The sequence below is a fragment of the Tinamus guttatus genome, unplaced genomic scaffold (assembly GCF_059628265.1).
Source record: "Tinamus guttatus ecotype Peru unplaced genomic scaffold, ASM5962826v1 Tinamus_guttatus_pri_ptg000620l, whole genome shotgun sequence".
Classification (NCBI taxonomy): Eukaryota; Metazoa; Chordata; class Aves; order Tinamiformes; family Tinamidae; genus Tinamus; species Tinamus guttatus.
The window spans coordinates 400,686-407,560 of NW_028289154.1; positions in this window are offsets into that span (position 1 = coordinate 400,686).

Here is a 6,875-nt window from a genome sequence, read left to right on the forward strand (position 1 = left end):
GTCTTAATAATTCACAGTTTCTGTTTCTGTTTTCTTCAGTTTCTTCCAAAAAGGTCAAGGAAGTTTCAGGCAAAACCACTAAGATCAAGCCAGGTAACTAGTTAATTCGAAATTATTGGAAGTTAAAGATCCGTAAGACCCTGAACATGTCGAGCTGCAGATAAGTGTTAAATAATGCTATAGCAGACACTGAAAAGTGGCCATATTACCTGTTTACAGAAAATGTTTGTCTGGATTTTCCAAATCTCGATGAAGCGTCTCACAGGAGCCTTGCTGAGTTGTGTGGTCATCATTTTGTAAAAGGGTTGGACCTTCCTCAAATAAATTGCACAGTGACAATGCGGAAAAATGGCTGGATGTGGAAATATGCTGGTAAAATGCCAAATTCTGATAAAAAAAAAAAGTATTTCTGCCTAAATTTATCATTTTGTCCAAGTAGATGGAGGGAATAATAACTTGCAGGTATGGAATGTGAGGCCAAACAAAGAGCACAAAATGAAAGCTTCACCCTCACCCCAAAACATCATTGCTGGCCTGATGTACTGAGGGAAACAGCAGCTTTCTGAAGAGGTTCAACTACACACTTGGAGTCATTGAATTCTCGATTTACAGACAATTAGCAATTGAATTGCTGTGTGGGACTGTGACTTTATTGCTGCTTCACTGAAGGTTGTTTATAAAGGTAGCACAGTTCCTTTTTTTTTTTTTTTTTTTTTTTTCTCCAAGGTTAGACAAAGTAGGAAAGAATTGCTTCAGTACTTCCTACGAGCTGTTACTTAACAGCGAGCCACAAACAATCCTCCAGAAACAAGCAGCCTTTGGCAAAATCACGATACCAAACATCATTCTCAAGGTGGTAAAGCTAGAAGATGTGAAAGATGTGAAAGTATAACAAAGCTATAGAGTGTTCTCAGGTCTAGAAAATATGAGCTCTAAGCCAAGATTGAAAGAAGTGGCTTGTTGGATGAACAGAAGATTGAAGTGAGGTACAACAACACTCCTGAAAATATGTAAAAGGTTGTGGAAGAGGACGGGTAATAAATTTTTTCCTGTCTACCAGATAGGACAGGAAATAATGATTTGATTTGTGGCAATGAAGATTTATCTTGTGAAAACTTTTGCATGATAAGGACAGTTAAGCATGACAAATAGATCGCTTTTGAGTGCAGGTGAAATGAACATCTCACCAGATGAAGTAGAGCTGATTTTGACTCAGGTAGGAGAGAACTCTGTCCCCTTTCGATTTCTTTGTCTGTTATTTAACTGCCACAGATTAAGTTATTAGAGCACATTCATCTTATTATATAAGAAGCAGAATCTGCAGATGTCGAAATATTGGAAGTGGTTTTTTTTGAAATTACAGTTATGAAATTGAGTTCAATCACTCTGAAGCTTTCGCTCACATATCATACATTAGAAAAAATATATAGCGTATAAACTACAGTAAATATCTAAAAAGGGGCAAACATGAAAGGAATATCTTCTCAAGGAATATCTCTGGGAATACTGTTATTCAGATGTCAGATTAGAGAACTGCACTGCAGAATCTGTGTAAGGGTAATGACCACAAGATCTGCTCGTGCACTAGAGCATCCTGTATCCCCAAGGAGTGAGTACAGAGCGAGCAGTCCTCCCCCCCACCAGCAGCAAAGCTGCTTAGGAATAAACTTCTTACATTTTGCTTGCAGTGCTGGGACTCTTAGCTCTTAGAGGAAGGATAGCCTGGATCAGGAGTTCATAGGAACTCCTGATTTTAAAGTAACCTTTTTCTTTTTTTTTCTTTTCTTTTTTTCCCCAGAGAGATGTCCTGATTTCAATTAAACCTTCCTGACATTCAGACTAGAACTGTGGCCCGAGAGAAGCAAGGTTTCACCAGACTCAGAGCAAGCATTTGGACTTGCACTGCCATCATTTACCACGCTAATAACTATTCTGAGGTGTCTCTCCTCCCTAAGCTGCTACATATTTTCCCTCAATGATAAAAATCATCTTCCATATAGCTCTTCACAGATTTTTCTGAGAAAACAGGACACTGTCTTAATATCCTATCCTAGCTGTTGTTACTTTCTGTATTCCTCCTATTTTATCTAGCTACTTGATCATAGCTGATTTTTCACTCCCAAATAATGACAGCATTTCTATCTTATCTATTCCTAACTGGTGTGTGCTTTTTGACTCTAAAATGAAGCTTAATCCTGCCACCTTGTGTTCAAGAATATTAGCACACTTCTGTATTTTGAGAAAAGAAGGGGAAGACTGAGGAAGGGGGAAGGAAAAGTTAACTGCATCTACTATCTTCTGATTAAATAAAAAAAAAGAATTAAATTGATTTGCTGATTGGCTGTTGCCCAAAATGTCTTCCTGGGACCTCCTTCGCAAAGCAATCATTGCCGTAGGGGCAGGCCACAGCGTGTCAGTTTTCATATCCCCACAGGGTTTCAAAGGTATGGGGTTTCACTGGGCACCCCAGCTGTCTAAGAAAAATAATAAGCCAGCTTCTTGGCCCATAATCTCTTTTTGTCTGATCGTCAGAGGTATTAATCATAGAATTCCTGATAATCCTTTGTTATGTTTGTTTGCAGTGTGTACAAGAGCTCTCCTCATCAAGCATGGGGTAGAAGGGAGGATCCTCCTCATTTATAAGAAGAGTGTTTTTACAGAGGAGCAGTAAAAGTAACGATTGAAAGGAACATGACTGTCCTCTTCTAAAGTCCTAGGGAGTTCTCTTCCTGTCAGGGCTTCACACCAGCTGCCTCCTCTCTGGGGCACAAAACTCTTACGGCTGCTTCAGAAGTGATGCTTATCCATTTCTCTTCTGAGTCTGTCTGCAGCCAGCTAAACAGGACAACTAGTTGATGCTACTTCTATCCATTTATCTCTTTCTGGATGCCTTGTGACAGCAAATACAAGTGGTGCATTTACCAATGGAACAACAGGAACAGGAATCTCTAAGTTGTCTCTAATACTCAGTTTTGCTGGTTCTGTTAAGTGATATTCATTCAAGTTAAGTTTATATCAAATAAATAGAATTATCTGGTTCTCAGATTTTTTTTTCTTTAGCTCACCCAGCTGATTTTCTGTATTTCTGTTTGCACAAGTGTATTTCTCTATGGAAGACATGCTCGTCTTTTTGAGTATGTAGGTTCAACAGGTGGAAAGTGCTTTTCACACTAGTGAAAAGCAATTGACAATTTTTGCCCAGTTTAAAAACAATGCAAATAATAAGAATATAATGGCCATCATGTGCTGATGGTGTTCAGAATCCTCCTTTACAATAATCAGTAGAACAACTACACAAACACTACACCAGCATGCTAATTAAAAGCATACTTAGTATGCTTTTAACTATAGTATTATTGCAAGTCAGCTTAAGCTGGTATATGAGTTAACTGCTCCTGTTATTTACTCTCCCCCATTCACATGGACAACATATCACAAATGTGTATCAGACATCAGGATGGGGTTACAGTCATTTGAAGTGGGAGACGGACATGGCCCGGTCAAACCATATGCCATACAGTGATCTGGAGTAAGAAAGCTCCATAATTTGTCGGTCAGTTAGAAGTCATGTATTATATGGTGTATGGACTTGTCACAGCCATATGAATGCCTCAATCAAACTGAGGTCACAGATGGTTACTTGGCCAGTTTCTTCAAGGGAAAAATAGTGTATAGTTGTTTTCTTACTGATAGCATAAGCAGGACATAATAATTTGATTCCAAAACTGCTGATTATGTCTGAACAGGCCTCTCCTCACAATGGCATAGAAAGGAGGCGTAAGAAGAAATGAGGAGTCAAAGTAGTGGAGACACAAAAGATCAAATATTGATCGCTTCCAGGTGATTGATTTAGGGCTGAGAAATCCTGATGGTCCTTATCGTGTAAATGAAGGAAAGGACAACATCCTTCTTTCAAGCTCTTCTGTAAATAGCTTGGTAAACCTCATCTTCTTCCATTTGCAAATCAAGTACATATTAATTTATTTCCTTGAGGTCCATTAAAATACTGATACTAGAGATAATAGTAGACTAGTGTAATGATTGTGGTAAGAAGTTCTAGTTTCTTTTTGCCTTCTTATTTTGTTTACTGATGTTCTGCAAGTTCCTGAGCAGCTTTTATCTATTACTAAAAAAAATGATATTCACTGAGACTGATCAAGTGGAAAAAAATGCCAATAGACTTACTAGTTTCTCTTTCAGAGCATTAAACCATTAAACCAGCCTTTTTTTTTTTTTCAAAATAAATAACTCTCTTGTCCCCTGCATATAAAATCATCTCTTGATACTGTCCAGCCTGTCATGAGAAAATACATTGATGAGTTAGTTGCTAAGTCACTCTGCCATAATTTGGAGGTTTTCCTGATTCCTTTCAAGTATGATTTCATGTTTTATTCTTGAACTCAAGCTATGCATATTCCTTTGATTAAGGTCTTTTACAGTCCTCTCTCTCCTAGATACGGATAAGACTATGCACCCTTGCTGATTATTTTCTGTGGCTCAGCAGATAGCCAGAAAGATGTCCTGGATTCATTACCAGAGGCACAGAAATATTTTCTGCACCCCCTCTCAATTCCTTTCTTTTCAACAAACCCCAGATTTGGTCACAGGGCATAAAGGATTCTCTTACATAAGGTTTCTGCAGGTTTCTATGGTACTTCCAGTCTGGTTCCCACAGCAACCACATAGGAAAAAAAAGAGACATTTTTAAGCTGCACCACCATCAGTAAGTTGACACTCATTTCTCTACCCTTTTCATCACATTCACATAACCTTATTTCTTCATCCTATCAATGTCCAGCTAAGACAAAAGCATCACTTTTGGAATTCATTTTCAGAAGTTCAAGTCAAAGTTGTTGCCTTATGGCTTGACAACATCTGGATCAATGTAAGTGCTGTTAGTTAGCCTTCTATTTACAAAGAATGTTGCAAAAGTCCACAGTCTGAGATATTTATGTTTTTGAAGTGTTAGCACAAACTAATCTATACCCTTTTGGCACCTATTTAAATCTCTAGTTAATCTTTAATTACAGCCACCTTCCCAAAACTGAAGTGCCTTTCAACCCTGGCCTTGTGTTAGTCTAGACCAATAATGCAACAAAAGCTTATATGTGCCATCAGAATAATTTTCTTCAGGTTTTCTTTAGGGGTTATCTTTTTAAGATTTATGACCATCTTTATTAGTGAGAATTCACACTAAAAGCACTTGATTGTGTTCTTTTCCCTTCTGCATGTTTTTTTCTGACATGATATGCTGCTGCCTCCACTTTCTATTTTTTTAAATTTTTTTTCACTTGAATATTTCATCCAGAATTACAGAGAAAATGGGAGAAAGAGAAGTAAAGGCATAGTTGTTCTCTAGTTTTCTATCAATATTTCTATCAATACAAACTCTTTTGCCACAGTTTATGCTAACACTTTAAAAACCTAAAAGCATCCAGTTTTGGATTAACTGGATTATCCAAATCCAGTCTAGACTGTAATTTCATATAAATCAGAGGTGATGGCTAAACTCTTCCTCTGTCTACTGGCACTCAGCAGATTCCTGAGAACTTGCCATGAGCCAACCCTACTTGCTCTTCCAAGCACTGTTTTACATTTCATGACTCATACTCTGGTTCTTTGGCTGCATCTCTGCCTCTTATGATGTTTCCCTCATTCCAAATGGAGCTATCGTAACCTTTCTGATTGTGTGAAATTGTGAAGGTAATTCAGGACCTCCCATTTACTGTGCCAGCATAAAGCATTTAAAAAGCACCTTATCTCTTCAGCTGCTTGTCATTTATAAAGGCAACATTCTTGGGGATCTTTTCTTTTCCGAGGTACCTCCTAAGGACTTCTTTCTCCCTGAATCTTTACTATCAGGTGACTCATGTGTCATAGACTTTCTCACAAAATTTTAAGGTAGATACCAATATTTGGGTGAACTTTTGTAATAGTTGCTAATACTGGTGATATAGTATCAACTGCTCTCATGTGATTGTTGGACACAAAATACTGTCCATCACACAATAATCTCCACACAGTACTCTTTTACCACTCCACCTACTTCAGGATTTTTACCCAGTCCCTGTTGAGGAATCAGAAAATGAAATAATAAGAGGCAGTCTCACCTCGTGACAGAGGAACAGCCACTGTAGATGCATTGCCTTTCCATCTCTAAGAAATAAAATCTGCAGACTAGCTTCCTTCACACAGTTACCACAGTTTGTCTTGTCTCTGGTTCAGCAATTTTCCAGCTGGGTCAGCAGTTTTGTCCTGCACCCAGAAAAGAAGCAGAAAAGCCCAGAGTATTAAAGTCTACTATTATCAAAGGGTAAGCTTTCCTATCTTTGCCCTTCTTAATCTGGTTTTGAAGATCTCGCTCTCAGAGTCATGATCCCCTGAAGGAGATGCATTTTCCTCGGCGGCAAGGAATGCTTTGGCAGTGGGATTCTGACACTAACAGAATCATTTCATCTTCCTTTTATGTGACACAGCCTACAGGAGACTCTAAACAGATCAGATGAATCACTCCCTGAACTTGTCTGTTTCTCTACTAGGTGCAAGGGATCTTCTAGTAATTATCTAGTTGTGGAAGTCTGTTCTAACTACACTATTTAAGTGGATGCTAGTCCTGAAGGGATTCCTGCTCCTGAAGGCTCCACTGCAAAAATCTCTACTGATGTCCCTGTAAATAACTAGTGGAGATGAGGACTACAAACAATGACATCTTGACTTCTTGATCACACTGTCCAGCCAAAGAGCTTTTCTTGATTACAAGCATTGTCTCTCTTTTATTTTGTATAAAAAAGGCTTGGAAGGCCATTCTCCAGAAATTCAGTAGACACAATCCCCCTGAGTTTTCAGGTATATCATATTCCGATTCAGGTTAAGTT